The following is a 14536-nucleotide window of genomic DNA, read 5'->3' as shown; positions in this document are numbered from 1 at the left end:
ATTTTGCACAGGGACTGACTCAATATAGGTGTGCATTAACCAAAATTAACTAACTTGGCCACATTAATGGAAAGGTGGGTATTTGAGTGTTCCATAGCCTAAGGAAACCACCTACCAATTTCAAAGAAATGGTAAAACTTCCCAGGAGTTTCCTTTGATTCATTTGCAGCTCCCAGCCCACTTCCTACTCTGTATAACCCAAGCAATTAATAATTCTAAAAATTATCTAAAAGCCTTGATAGAATTTAAAGCACAGACCAAGAGTACATGCAAATCCTGGGGCCCACCCACTTCTGGTTTCTATGTACCATCCTCCCCGTTGATGGGCTGGGATTGGTATTGACAATACCAATACTTTATGTTGCAAAAATCCCCCACAAATAAATAGAAAGGTAGGTAGATTGGTAAATGATAGGTAGATAAATAGACGATAGAGAGAGAGAGATAAAGATATAGAAGCTGGCTTCATCCTACAGTAACTACAGCAGCCAATTCACCAGGGATTGTAAGGATATTTACAAGCTAGAGACCCTCCCAAAGCTTTCAGGCCTGACTGCCTTCAGTGAGGCCAGGGCCAAAACTAGTCATGTTTCTCCTCAGCTTAGAGCACGGTAGTGAATTTGCACAAATAGGAAATAAAAAGAAAAGAACAGTGGCCATACCCTGCAAACATTGGCGGTGGGGGGGGTGGTGAGGTATCTAAATCATTAGCATACATGTAAACATCTATCAAAAGTTTCAAACCTACTCTATGGTACATGAGAATCACCTGTATTTCTAAACAATGTTGAAGAATTCTTGATAGTTTTCCATTTTTACCAAATTGTTCTCTCAAGCCATCTCCTTTAGGTCCATTCACATTCACCCAATCTGATTTCATGAGATCACCTGCAGCTATGATATTTGGTTTGACTTTCAAACTTGAGAATTAGGTTTGAGCTTAAGTGTTGCTTTTTCAGAGAGGTCTGAGTCTTTACGTGTTTTAATTTAATTTATTTATTCCCTAACTCAATCCTGTGAGGTTGCTACTTTTGTTATACCCATTTTATAGATGAGGAAAACTAAAGCACAGGGAGATTACTTTGCCAAAGTCTCACAGTAATAAGTGCAAAAAGATCTGAGATTCAAAACCAGGAGGCAAAGTCTGGTTTAATCCAGACCCATCTTTCTGTACCTTGAAACACTAGGATGTTCTGCCTTGATTGTAAAATTTCTTTGCTTACAGAGGGAAGGATCATGCATTGGTGATCTAGTAATCAATGTTTAAAGCTTACTAATTATAGCCTGATTACACATCTTATAAGAGTGTTTTTTAAACAGGTACCTGTGGAGGGTTGATCAAAGTTTGGCATTTTCTGGTGAGTCTTTTTTTTTTTTTTTTTTTTTGCGGTACGCAGGCCTCTCCCATTGCGGAGCACAGGCTCCAGACGCGCAGGCTCAGCGGCCATGGCTCACGGGCCCAGCCGCTCCGCGGCATGTGGGATCTTCCCGGACCGGGGCACGAACCCGTGTCCCCTGCATCGGCAGGCGGACTCTCAACCACCGCGCCACCAGGGAAGCCCCTGAGATCTTTTTAAAAAATGAAATTTTAAAGAAGGTGATCCTTCTTTAAGTAAGAGAGAGTGCTATGAAGTAAAATAGGTAAGACCTCTTCCGTAGAAAAGGATTTAATATGACAAAGCAAATGACAGGTCTTCCAAGGAAGGTATTGGGAAAATAAATAGCTATTTAGAGGAAGTGTAATTACTCTGGGTTCTCACCTCCACACCTGCATGAAAATAAGGCCCTCAACAATCAGAGGTAAAAATTCAAACAGTACTCATAGAAAAGCAAATAAAATAGCATTGAAAATTTACCAGATCTCTGGGGAATGGTTTGGATTTTTAAATTCTAGAAGAGAGGAAAAACCAAAAGGGAAAAATGGACTGACTTGAATATATAAAACTTTAAATGCATTTTAGGAAAAAAAAAGTAACCTAAATTATAAAGACAAACATGTCCTGGTATTTTCAGTAAATAATTTCCCAAGGGTTGTGAGCCTTATTGTACAAAAAGCTCAAGTATTCATACACAAAATAATACAAAGTCTCCAGTGGACAAATGTACAAGGGCATGAATAGAGAGTTTACAAAAGTAGAACAATACACATTTATCAAACATGTTGAAATATTCAACTTTAATAATAACACAAATTAATATACCTAAATCTGATGAGAATATGGTTTTCATACCTTAAAAGTGGAAACTTAAAACTGTATAATAGGTTTTCTACTGTATAAATAAAGCCATCGCTCTATCTACTCTCCATTTTGCCTTCCCACAAATGGAGAAAAGGGCCCTCTCTGTCATGTATGGCTATAGCAACATAAATTGGAAAAAAAACTATTTAGAAAGTAATTAGGATAGAGATATAAATGGCCACAAAGAAATAAAATCAGAAATTAACAGTAAGAACATATATTTATTCATAGGAAAATTTAAATTCCCTCATATAACTTGGAATGAAGAAGGAATTCAGACAAGTCATAAACCATTAGAAATGAATGACCAATGGGTACTATGTATAACAGAACCTGGGAGATGTGCCCAGGGCAGTATTAGAAAGAAAGTCATCCTCAGACACGTTAGTGAAAAGAAAAAGAAGTTTAACATGTGATCTATTCTTTTTAAATTTTTGGTAAAGCTAAAAAAGGAAGGTTTCTTTGATTTTTCAGGTGACAGCTGAAGGGTATGTAGAAGTCACGTAAGTACAAAGAATAGAAGGCTATTCCAATCTAAGAATTTGGGTGGATAAAGGAGAATCAAACCATGTCCTGATCAGATAATCTCCATAGGTTGATAGCCTGTCTCCTGTTAACCTAAATTTACAGAGAAACTAGAGAAAGTTCATTAAAGGGGAAGAGATATGACCTGATCTAAATTGTCTCATTTAGTATTACTTTCTTATGTCCCCCCTACCTAATCTCTCACTGCAAAGAGGAGAATGTATTGAGAGACAGCAGAGAAGGACACAAAAGTCTGTTAGACTCACTGGGGGGGCAGAAGAAGGAGGTAATTGAGGCTGCGGCATTGGCAGGGTAAGAGAAGTGTATGAATTTAAGAAATGTGTTCAGAAGGTAAAACATACAGGACGTGATGATGGATCACATGTAGAGGGTACAGGAGAATGGCACGCCAGTCACAACTTCGATGTTGTGATTTACTGAAACGAGAAATACTAGAAGAGGTAAGTAGCCCAATTGGTCGAATTTACTGATTTGCGAAACACTTCGCTTGTTTGTTTTTAGGAATCACTTCTCAATTATATATGTATATATATGTACATATATATACACACACATATATAACTATATATAATTGAATATGTGTATATATTATTGAATGGATGGTGTTAACAGCTGTTGAAAATTTCTGCAAATGTTTTGATGATTGGTTTTCATTTTGTCTTCATGGTACTTCTAGGAACATTCTCTTTGCAAAAACCTAAGAGTGATGGGTGGTTTGGTCTTTTTATAAATATATTTATTATTCAAAACTATATACTTCTTCAGTATCAATATGTCTATTATTAACAAGACAATGTCTAAATTTATACTGGTCATTGTAATTCTAGGTTATGCTACTTTCTATTTTATTAGACAAAGTCATAACTATATTAAGGTATTTCAGTATTCCTCTCTCAATAATTGTTAGAGCAAGTATATAGAAAATGAACAAAAGTATACAAAATAGAATATTTGGGGCTTCCCTGGTGGCGCAGTGGTTGAGAGTTCGCCTGCCAATGCAGGGGACACGGATTCGTGCCCCGGTCCGGGAAGATCCCACATGCCGCGGAGCAGCTGGGCCCGTGAGCCATGGCCGCTGAGCCTGCGCGTCCGGAGCCTGTGCTCCGCAACGGGAGAGGCCACAACAGTGAGAGGCCCGCATACTGCAAAAAATATATATATATATTGGAATCAAAAGCTGGTTCTTTGAAAGTATCAATGTAATCAGTAAGCCTCTAGACATCTTGATAAGGAAAAAAGAAAAAACCCATATCAGGAATGAAAGAGGAAACATAACTATAGATTCTACAAATACTAAAAGAATAATAATATAATATTATTAAAACTTATGCCAATAATGTTGATAGCTTTTAGATAAAATGGACACATTCCTTGAAACACACAAACTATCAAAGCTTATGCAAGAAGAAACACAGGCAGGACCTAAACAGTCTTATATCTATTAAAGAAATTGAATTTGTAGTTAAAAACTGTCCCACAAAGAACATTCTAGTCCCCTCAGTTTCACATCTACCAAACAATTATGGAAGAAATAATACTAATTCACCAAAAACTGTTCCAGATATTCGAAGAGGAGGAAATATTTCTCAAGTAATTTATGAGCAGTATATTCTCTAACACCAAAACAGACAGGTACTAAAGGAAATGTAATCCACAGGACAATAGTGCTCATTAACACAGATAGGAAATTCCAACCAAAATTTCAGCAAATCAAATTCAATCCTCTGTATGATAGATAACGGGTCGTAACCAAGTAGGCTTTATCCAAGGAATGTAAGGTTCATTTAACATTTCAAAACCTATCAGTGTAATTCACCATATTAACAAACTAAAAGAGGGAAACTAAATATACCATTTCAACAGATGGATAAAACACATTTGACAAAATCCAAACATCCTTCTGTGATAAGAACACAACAATCTATGGGGGACTCTTTTTGATAAAGGCATCGAAAAAAAGGACAGCTAACATAACGGTTAATGGTGAAGGATGGAATGTTTTCCCTCTGTTTAGAAATAAGACAAGGATGTTTATTCTCACAACTTCTATTCAACATTTGTACTGGAGATTCTAGCATGACAATAAGGCAATAGAAAGAAATAAAGGACATCTAGCTACGAAAGGGAAATGCAAAAATCTTTTGTCTTATAGGAGACATGAACATTTGTGTATAAAATCTTTCAGAATGCAAAATAAAACTTAACTTATAAATTATCAATTTTGTAGCATAGAAAAATGGTATAGGAAAATTCACTATATTTCTATATGTTACCAATCAACAATTGGAAATTTATATTTAAATGTTTATGACTGCATAAAAAATATGAAATATGTAGGGGTAAATCTGATCAATATGTGAAAAACTAGTACACTAACAAGAATAAAGCATTGCTGAGAGAAAGCAAAGAAAACCTGAATAAATGAAGAGATATACTGTGTAAATGATCTGAAATTTCAATATTATTAAGATTTCATTCTCCCTAAACTGATCTATAGATTAAATACAATCACAATCAAAATATATGATTCTAAAATGCATTTGGAAAAATGAACAAAAAAAGTTACAGAATAATCAAAGCAACACTAATAAAAATAACAATGTTTAAGAGCTACCATTGTGTGATATCAAGACTCTTTTATTAAAAAATCTTTTTTTATTAAAAAAAGTCTTTCTTTATTACATTACTCAAGACAACATAGTATTCTTGTAAAGATAGAGAGAGAGAATAATGGAACAGAAAATAAATAGTCTAGATAAAGAGCAGCACATCTATGCACAATTAATTTTCAAGAAAGATTCAAAGCAATTTAGTAGGAAAAAGACAATCTTTCCAACACATAGTGCTAGAATAACTGGATGTCCATATTCAAAAAAATTATGTATCTCAAACCATACATAAAAATTAACTGAAAACGGACTGTATACCTAAATTTAAAAGTTAATATTATAATACGTCTGTAAGAAAACATAAGGAGACAATCTTTCTGTTCTTACAATAGTCAAAGATTTCCTGAATATGACACCAAAAATGTAGTTTATAAAAGAAAACAAAGAGTAATTCAACTTCACTTTTTTAAACTATTCTCTTTGAAACTTGCTGTTAAGCGAGTAAAAAACAAGCCGTAGACTGAGAGAATATATTTATAAATCGTAAATCTGATGACAGACTTTTATCCATAATATATGAAGCAATCTCTAAAACTCAATAATAAGAAAACAACCCTCCCAACAATAGGTGAATTATTTGAACCAACAATTCATGAAAAAAGAGATAAATCAAAATAAACCTGCTCAACACCATTAATCCTTAGGGAAATGCAAACAAACCAGAATGAGATGCAGCTTCCTTACTGCTAGAACGGCTAAAATTGAAAAAAAAAACCCAAAAAACCCACATTTTAAGTGTTGGCAAGCAGAAACTAGAACTTCCATACACTTCTGGTAGGATTTTAATTTTATACAATCACTTTGGAAAACAATTGAGCAGTTTTTGTTTTTTTTTTTAAAGATAAATATATGCTTACAATATGATCCAACCATTTAATGGCTAGATATTACCCGGAAGAAATGAAAATACATACCTCTACAAAGACTTACATATGAATCTTCGAAGAAACTTTATTTAGAATTGTCAAAACTGAAAACAACCCAAATGTCCGTCACCAGCTGAATGGTTAAACAAACTGCAGTATATCAGTATAATGAAATACTACTCATCAATAAAAATAAATGGATTATCGATACATGCTACAATGGGTATGAACCTCCAAATAATTACGCGGAGTCAAAGAAGCCAGACCCTTCCCCCAAAAGACTGTATTCTGTATGATTCCATTCATATAAAATTTTAAGAAAAGTAAACAGATACTTAGTCACAGAAAGCAGCTCAATCATTGCCTTGTGCCAGATGCTGAGGGTAAGAATTGGCGTTATGCACCTCAAAGGAACAGATAGAAGCTTCTGGGAACGATGGATATTGTTGATTTGTCTGTGGTGATGGTTTTATAGGTGTATACACAAACCAAAACACGTGAAATTCTACTTTAAATATATGTGGTTTGTCATGTGCCAATTCTACCTCAATAAAGCTATTTAACGACAACAACACAAAATACTTTGAGAGCAGACATTGAGATGAGAAGCATAGGTTTAGTGATGTGTACTTAACAGATTTTCTTTTTACAGAATTGAAGATGAGATTATTCACCCAAAGTGTGGGGAAAAGGTGGAGTGTACTTCAGAAGTTTGAAGTAAGCTAAGAAGGTTTAAAACAGCAGGAGAATTAATTGACCTAAAAACATGAAAATGCTTTGCCGATTGGTGGGATCCAAATCGTTCAAGGAAACTGAGTTCCTTCTGAGATGAGAATATTTTAAGACACAAAAGTGAATAAAATGTTATCCTAAATGTTCAGAAACCACACGATATAATTAGGTAGATGGCACATAACTCATCACAACTCATGGTGTATAGGCATAATGCTGTCTTGTGTTTAGAAAACTGAACAATTTGATGGATAGAGCACTGATTCATTTTCAAAGAGATGGACATCACAATGTTCTATACTAATAGAAAGATATGGATACTACTTTTTTCACACTCTCTTTGAGCATTTTGCCACGTTGTGAGATATCCTTTTAATCCAGTATCCTTTAATGATGGAAAGGGATGTTCTCACTGAGCTGGGAGCACCTGGCCCATTTGTAGCTTAACAGTGTATCAGTCCCAGGAGCAAAGGTGGAGCTGTCCCTGCTATCCATCTGGATGCATCTCATTGGTTCCTCTCAACATGGTCACACCACATTATCCCTGTCATTCTGCATAGCTCTGTACTGCTGGGCATACCCATGCTACTGCCAGGGCCACCAGGGATCCTGCAAGACAGATGGATTTGGAGAGTGACATTGAAGTAAAATGTTTCCAAGTCACCAATATGCAGCATCCCACAGTGCCTTAGAAACTACGTTCAATAACCCACAGTGCCTCAGACATAAGAAATTGTATTCTCAGTGTTGGAAGAGCTTATCACAATCCTACAAGCATCCCTTAATTAATTCTAAACAACCTGATCCAAAGATGACTTAGATACATTTAATGTCTTTAGAAGACGCATGGTAAGAGTTCCATTGAGGGAACTCATTGCGTTGACATATCTTCTAGGACTCTACTGTCCTGGAGAGAGTAGAGACATTATCTTTTGTGTCTGTTCAATCTCCTTCTGGAACTTTCCTCATTCTGAAGTCCACTTTGCTTGCTCTAGTCCTTAAGTGCTTTCAGTCTGCTCCAGATTCTCATCAAAACACCATATATTTTGTACTCACTCTTCTTAGACCATCTGCATTTTTTTGAATTGGAGTCTGATATAGGGGAAAAAACTGTGGATGTTTTTATGTGCTAAAGAGAAACTGTCTTCATTCTTTTAGATAGCAAATCAAGGCACCATGCCTCTGCTTGAAGTCTTCCATTGATTTTTCCTTTAACTACTTCTGTCCAAACTTTTTAGCCCAGCAGTTAAAGTCTTCAGCTGCCTGACAACAACCAACCTCATTAATTGGCTCTCCCAATCTGATCTTTCTTAAAAGATCCTGTATCCTGTATGTGAATGGTTCATAATATCATGCCTAGTTTTAATGCCTATGGGCCAATCATCCAATGTTAATTGACGTTCCCTTTAACACAGATCTTGTTCATTATGTAGTAATAACTTTGAGCCCTGATGGCCTGTATTCCAACACCAGGTAGGGAAAAAATCTTCCTTTTTGTTTTCAATGAGATTTTTACTTCTTCCTGTTTAATTTTAATAACATTACCTATTTTAAGGAGAACAATAATAAACATCCCTGAGAGTTGAATGAAGTAGTTTACACTTTGCATATGCCTTACTTCAATCCCCAAATTTTGCAGCTCTCATCATTCCCATTTTACAGATTAAAGACCAAGTTCCAAAAAGACATTGTTAATTGTAAACTCCATGTCATGAATTATATTAGACATAGGGATATAAAGATAAATCAATAAATTTATACAAATACCATTATTTAGTAGCAGTGTCAGGACTAAACCTGAATATACTGACTACATTTTTTAACCGGCATCATACTAGCAACCTATGCATATTTATAAATGTGTATACCTATTCAGGTATTAATAATTAAGCATCAGTGGGCCATCGTACAAGGTTTGATCCATACAATATGCTTCCTATTTGTTTGTTATTCTTATTTCAGAATAGAGTGAAGCTATCCTTAATAAAGCTGTATCTATGCATTACTGGATTTACAGGGAGGAAATGCAAAAAAAAATAATTTCAGAAGTCCAGTGTTGAGAATTTAATGTTGGGGAATTCCCTGGCAGTCCAGTGGTTAGGACTCTGCACTTTGATCCCTGGTCGGGGAACTAAGATCCCACATGCCGTGCGGTTTGGTCAGAAAAAAAAAGAATTTAATGTTATCTGAAATTTTTCTAGGAGGAGAACATTAATTTTGTGGGAAAGGGAGCGGTAGAAAAAAAGATTAGTGGTGCCGCCATCAAATACCCATATCTGAACAAGAGATTTAAGAGCTATTGTAGCAGGAAGTCATCCAACCATTTAGGAAATTGATCCCCTTTATTCCTCCTCATTATGGGTCTGAAAGAGAAACAGTGAGTGTGATCCCAGGTCCCAGGAGAGGTTGTGCACAGGAAGCCGTTGGGTGGAATGATGTCTGGACTTGGAGTCAGGGACCACTGGGCAAGTAATTTAACATTTGTAAACGTCAGCCAGCAAATTTGCAAAATGGGGATAACTTTTAGCTAATTTTTATAGCTATGTCAGAATCAAATGACAAATGTGAAAGGACAGCGCCTTGTGGCACTGTAAATTCAGTTTTCCTCTTGCTTTGGACACAGAATAGAAGATCACTGAAAAAAATCATATTTATTTAGCTTAAGTGATAATACATCTACTGATTTAACAAATACTAATCACATATTCGCTAGTCTTTGAAGGGGGTAATTCAAGGAATATTTGAGCAACTCTTGCCTTTTGATATTGGGGTAGGAATAGGGTTGCATGTGTGTATTAGTCTGCTAGAGCCTCCATAACAAAATACCCCAGACTGGGTGGCTTAAACAACAGACACATTTTTTCACAGTTCTGGAGGCTGGAAGTCTACAATCAAGGTGCCAGCAGAGTTGGTTTCTGGTGAAGCCTCTTTCCTGATTTGCACATGGCTACCTTCTTGCTGTGTCCTCACATGGACTTTTTTCAGTTGTGTTACAAGGACACTAGTCCTGTTAGAATAGGCCCCCATTCTTATGAATTCATTTAACCTTAATTACCTCCGTGAAGACCCTATCTCCAAATACAATCACATTGGAGGTTAGAGCTTACACGTATGAATTTGGGGGTGGACACAATTCAATCCATAACTGAATATACAATATATATCCCATAAAGAGAATGGTAAGGTATCTTAGAAGGAACTCAGCGACCTGGGATTTGCTCAGACCAAGGTCTTAATCCCACTGCTGTTACTTACTCTCAATGCGACTTGGAAGATCACTTAGCTCCTCTGAGCCTGTTTCCACAGTTGTAAAACTGGCATTGTGATAACTGTTTTATGTTGTCAAAATTAAATGATATAGCACACATAAATCATTTTCCAAATAGGTGGTACTCCATCACCACTAATTCTCTTCTGACGCACACCTCTAAAGAACACAGTCACCTTCTAAAATCATCTTTTGTATGTGATATGCATTAGATTTTACATGTCAGTTTCACATTACTTCACTTGATTTTATTCTTAAACTAGAATAAATATGAGTTAGAGGGCTTCCCTGGTGGTGCAGTGGTTGAGAGTCCGCCTGCCGTTGCAGGGGACACGGGTTCATGCCCCGGTCTGGGAAGATCCCACATGCCGCAGAGCGGCTGGGCGCATGAGCCATGGCCGCTGAGCCTGCACGTCCAGAGCCTGTGCTCCGCAATGGGAGAGGCCACAACAGTGAGAGGCCCGCGTACCGAAAAAAGAAAAAAAAGAGTTAGAGGTTCTTAGACACAATAAAGAAGCCTGAGCACATTTTCTGGGGGTAAGATCTTGTTTTAAAAAATAAGCTTTATAAGCACAGTGGGGAAACTTTTAGTCTTTGGAAATGTGCGTTGACAATTAAGTTCATTACAACCTGAGATACTAATTGTGTTATTCATAACACATCACCCCAATATTTTTGGAAGTAACAGGTAGCAAAAACCAGATGCATTAATTTAGAAGGAGTATAGACTTCTGTCCTGTGTTCTAGTTGCCTAGTTCTTTGCTCATTTCCATGCCCATGAAATTGGCTAAAATTTCCATAGTCAGGACTGAGTTGTTGCTAATTTTAAGTACAATGGAGCAGTTGAAATAGTCACTACATGTAATCTTAAACCTGGATCACTGATTTTAAAGACAAATCTATAAATATTTTAGGGAAATGTGTGTAGGGTAGGGGCTGGTAAAAAGGGGCCCTGATTTAGGTCCAGTTAAAAATGAAAGACAAATATATGAGATATAGAGAAATGAGAAAGCCCCTAATGGGAACCATCTGTTTGTTAGACTATTGAGAAGAACACTTATGGTTTTCTTGCAGGTGAGTCTTTCCCTAGCTTGTTTCAAGTTCATCATAGGTTGCTCTGAGTCTACTAGGACAACTTTATTATTGTGTTTATTCTGCTCAACTGAAATATTTCATAGTAAAATTGACAGCTGTGCTATTAACCCATCTGTCTACCGGTCAGTTTGAAGACCATTATGAGTGTAGATGGACAAAGACATCTCCTCTCCACAAGAAGGGTCAAAATCTACCCACATTCTAGACGAACACTAGTGTGTCTGCCTGGGTCACTACAGTAGTATATGCTAACACTTCCTGACTTTTTTTTTTTTTTTTTGGTGGTACGCGGTCCTCTCACTGTTGTGGCCTCTCCCATTGCAGAGCACAGGCTCCAGACGCACAGGCTCAGCGGCCATGGCTCACGGGCCCAGCTGCTCCACGGCATGTGGGATCTTCCCAGACCGGGGCACGAACCCGTGTCCCCTGCATCGGCAGGCAGACTCTCAACCACTGCACCACCAGGGAAGCCCCCACTTCCTGATTTTATTTTTGCATAATTCTCCCACCCTTTTCTCCAAAAAGTACAGAATATACTTTAAAAAAAATATTGCATTCAAAATTCCAGGAAACACATTTTTTTCATGTTGTAACATCTCTCACATGAGAGGTGTCTTACAATCAACGGCATACAGAATTTAATTGACAAAGTTTTACTCTTTCTTCACAATACATAAAATTGTGGAAGATTATAAACCAATGTAACCATGGAGTAGATGAAATTCAGTAAATTAGATTATGTTTTCGTACTCGTCTGCTTAAAATTCTATTTCAACTAGAATAAAAGCCAAACTTGGTACCGAGACCAGAAGGACTCCTGTATTGACTATAGTTTCTTGTTTTCCGTATTCTTGATGCACTGACATTTGTCACCATGATCCTGGAGAGACTGCTCCTCATAGGGCTAGCAAATTTCTAGAGATAGCAAAGGATGTCTCTGAAAGCATGCTGTTGATATAAAAAACACCCAATTCAGAGGCCACACCCTAACAACCTACTTATCAAACCATCCCACACTGATCCAATATTTCACCTCCCTTAAATCACCCTAGGGCCAGATACCAGACAACTAGGACCACTCTTATAGCTCAGAGCCCACCAAAATTATTCAAGCTAAACAATACTAAACGTAAGAGTACCTACTCTGTTTTGCCCATTTCTTTCCACTAAATCCCCATAAAGGCTCTAGGCCATGCTCTTCCTTCCTGACCGACCTTGGCACTTCCCCGTGTGGCCTGCATGGTGTGCTGTGCCCCCTGTTTCTGAGAATCCGTGAGTATGAACTTCTTTCATGACCATCTTTTCCATGTCTGCATGGCTTAACTATACGCGATTAAAGCAAATCCCCGGTAGATTTTAACACACTCCCAATGATTCCCTTCTCAGACCTCCTCATGCACCTTCCTTCCCCTGCACCGACTTGGCTCCAGCCTCACTGGGCTTTTCACTATTCCTCCCTAACTACCGAGCCCTGGCCACTTCCTCTGCTTAGAGAGTTCTTTCCCCAGAATGCTTTTTCCCCAGGCCTTCAAGTAATTTGACCCTTCTGATCATTCCCACCTCAGCTTAACTGCCACCTCCTCAGAGAAGTCTTCCTTGACTGGCCTATGTCACCACTTATTTGGTCTCTATCACAGCTCCCTCTCTGAATACAATAAAATTATATGAATAAATATAATTTAGGTGAAATTCACATAACATACAATTAACCATTTTAAAGTGCACAATTCAGTGACATTTAGTAAATTTACAATATTGTATAACCTCAACCTTTTTCAAGTTCCAAAACGTTTTCATCATCCCTCCCCCCACAAAAACACTCATTAGATACTCACCATTCTCCTCTCCCACATCCTCGGCAGCTGTTAATCTGCTCCCTGTCTCTATGGCTTTACCTATTCTGGGTGTTTCATATAAATATACTCAAATCACTTGTAAACTTTTGTTTGGCTTCTTTCACTTAGCATAATATTTTCAAGGTTCATTCAGATTGTTGCCGTATCCGTACATCAATCTTTTTAATGGTTGAATAACATTCCATTGTATGGATATAAGATGTTTTTAACCTATTCATTTATTGATGAACATTTGGGGTATTTCTACCTGTTGTTAATCATTCTGCTGTAAACATTTGTGTACAGGTATTTGTTGGAGTACTTAGTTTCTATTCATTTGGACATAGACCAAGGAGCTGAATTGCTGGGCGTGGCACCCTCTTTTATCCCCATTTTTTTTTAATTTTTAAGGGTCCCACTAGGTGACTGGGGGAAAGAATGCGTGTGGATTTAATTCTCAACGTCCATATTGGTTTTGAGTTGTGCCTCAGCCTCTCATTAGCTGGGTGCTCTTGGAATGGAATAATAATGCCTACCTGCAGCAGTTGAGAAAATAAATAAGATGCTATATGTGGAGAATGGTGCTTTACCTTACACCCTCAGTAAATTTCCCTTCTCTCACATTATTCTTTACACCTCATTTTTTCTGTAAAACCCAACGTCTTCATTTTCCCAGCTGGGGAGAGCAAAGGAATGAGACCAGAATATACGAAAACAATGGGAAGTACCAAAAAGAATACCATGTTTGGCAAGCAATCATTTTTATTACAAAAATATTTTTCCAGTGATTTCTTGCCATATATTAAATAGCTTTGAAAACATTTATTTGGTCTATAGACTGTAAGAGTCAATGTTCTTTGCACCCATATGCATAAAAAACTGCTTTAGGATATTAGGATGTAATTGATCCGTTTTTTTTTTTTAAAAAAAGCCTGTTTCTTCCTCCTACTTAAATTGTATAAAATCAATTAAGACTTTTCAGTATCATTTTTGTTAGTATTTTCATACATGCTTAAATGAATAAGATACACAATTTTCTTACTACATAAGTGTCTGAGCAGCTAATTTGTATAGCGTCTTTGTAATTAGATCAATCAAAATCTTCAATATGAGAATAACTGATCATACAGGTAGTAAGAAAGCAGAGTCTGACTACATAAACTACCAACATCCAATTGATAGTGTCAAGTCATTCACATTATGTTGGGCTTCTGCATGGTTGACTCCTGGTCCTGACACCATCTTAGAAATCTTGAACAAAGATGTACCCCTTTTCTATTGTTTT

The sequence above is a fragment of the Delphinapterus leucas genome, chromosome 17 (genome assembly GCF_059928025.1).
Source record: "Delphinapterus leucas isolate spDelLeu-1000000601 "Yukka" chromosome 17, BTC_Dleu_Yukka2, whole genome shotgun sequence".
Taxonomy (NCBI): domain Eukaryota; kingdom Metazoa; phylum Chordata; class Mammalia; order Artiodactyla; family Monodontidae; genus Delphinapterus; species Delphinapterus leucas.
This window is presented reverse-complemented; position numbering follows the sequence as displayed.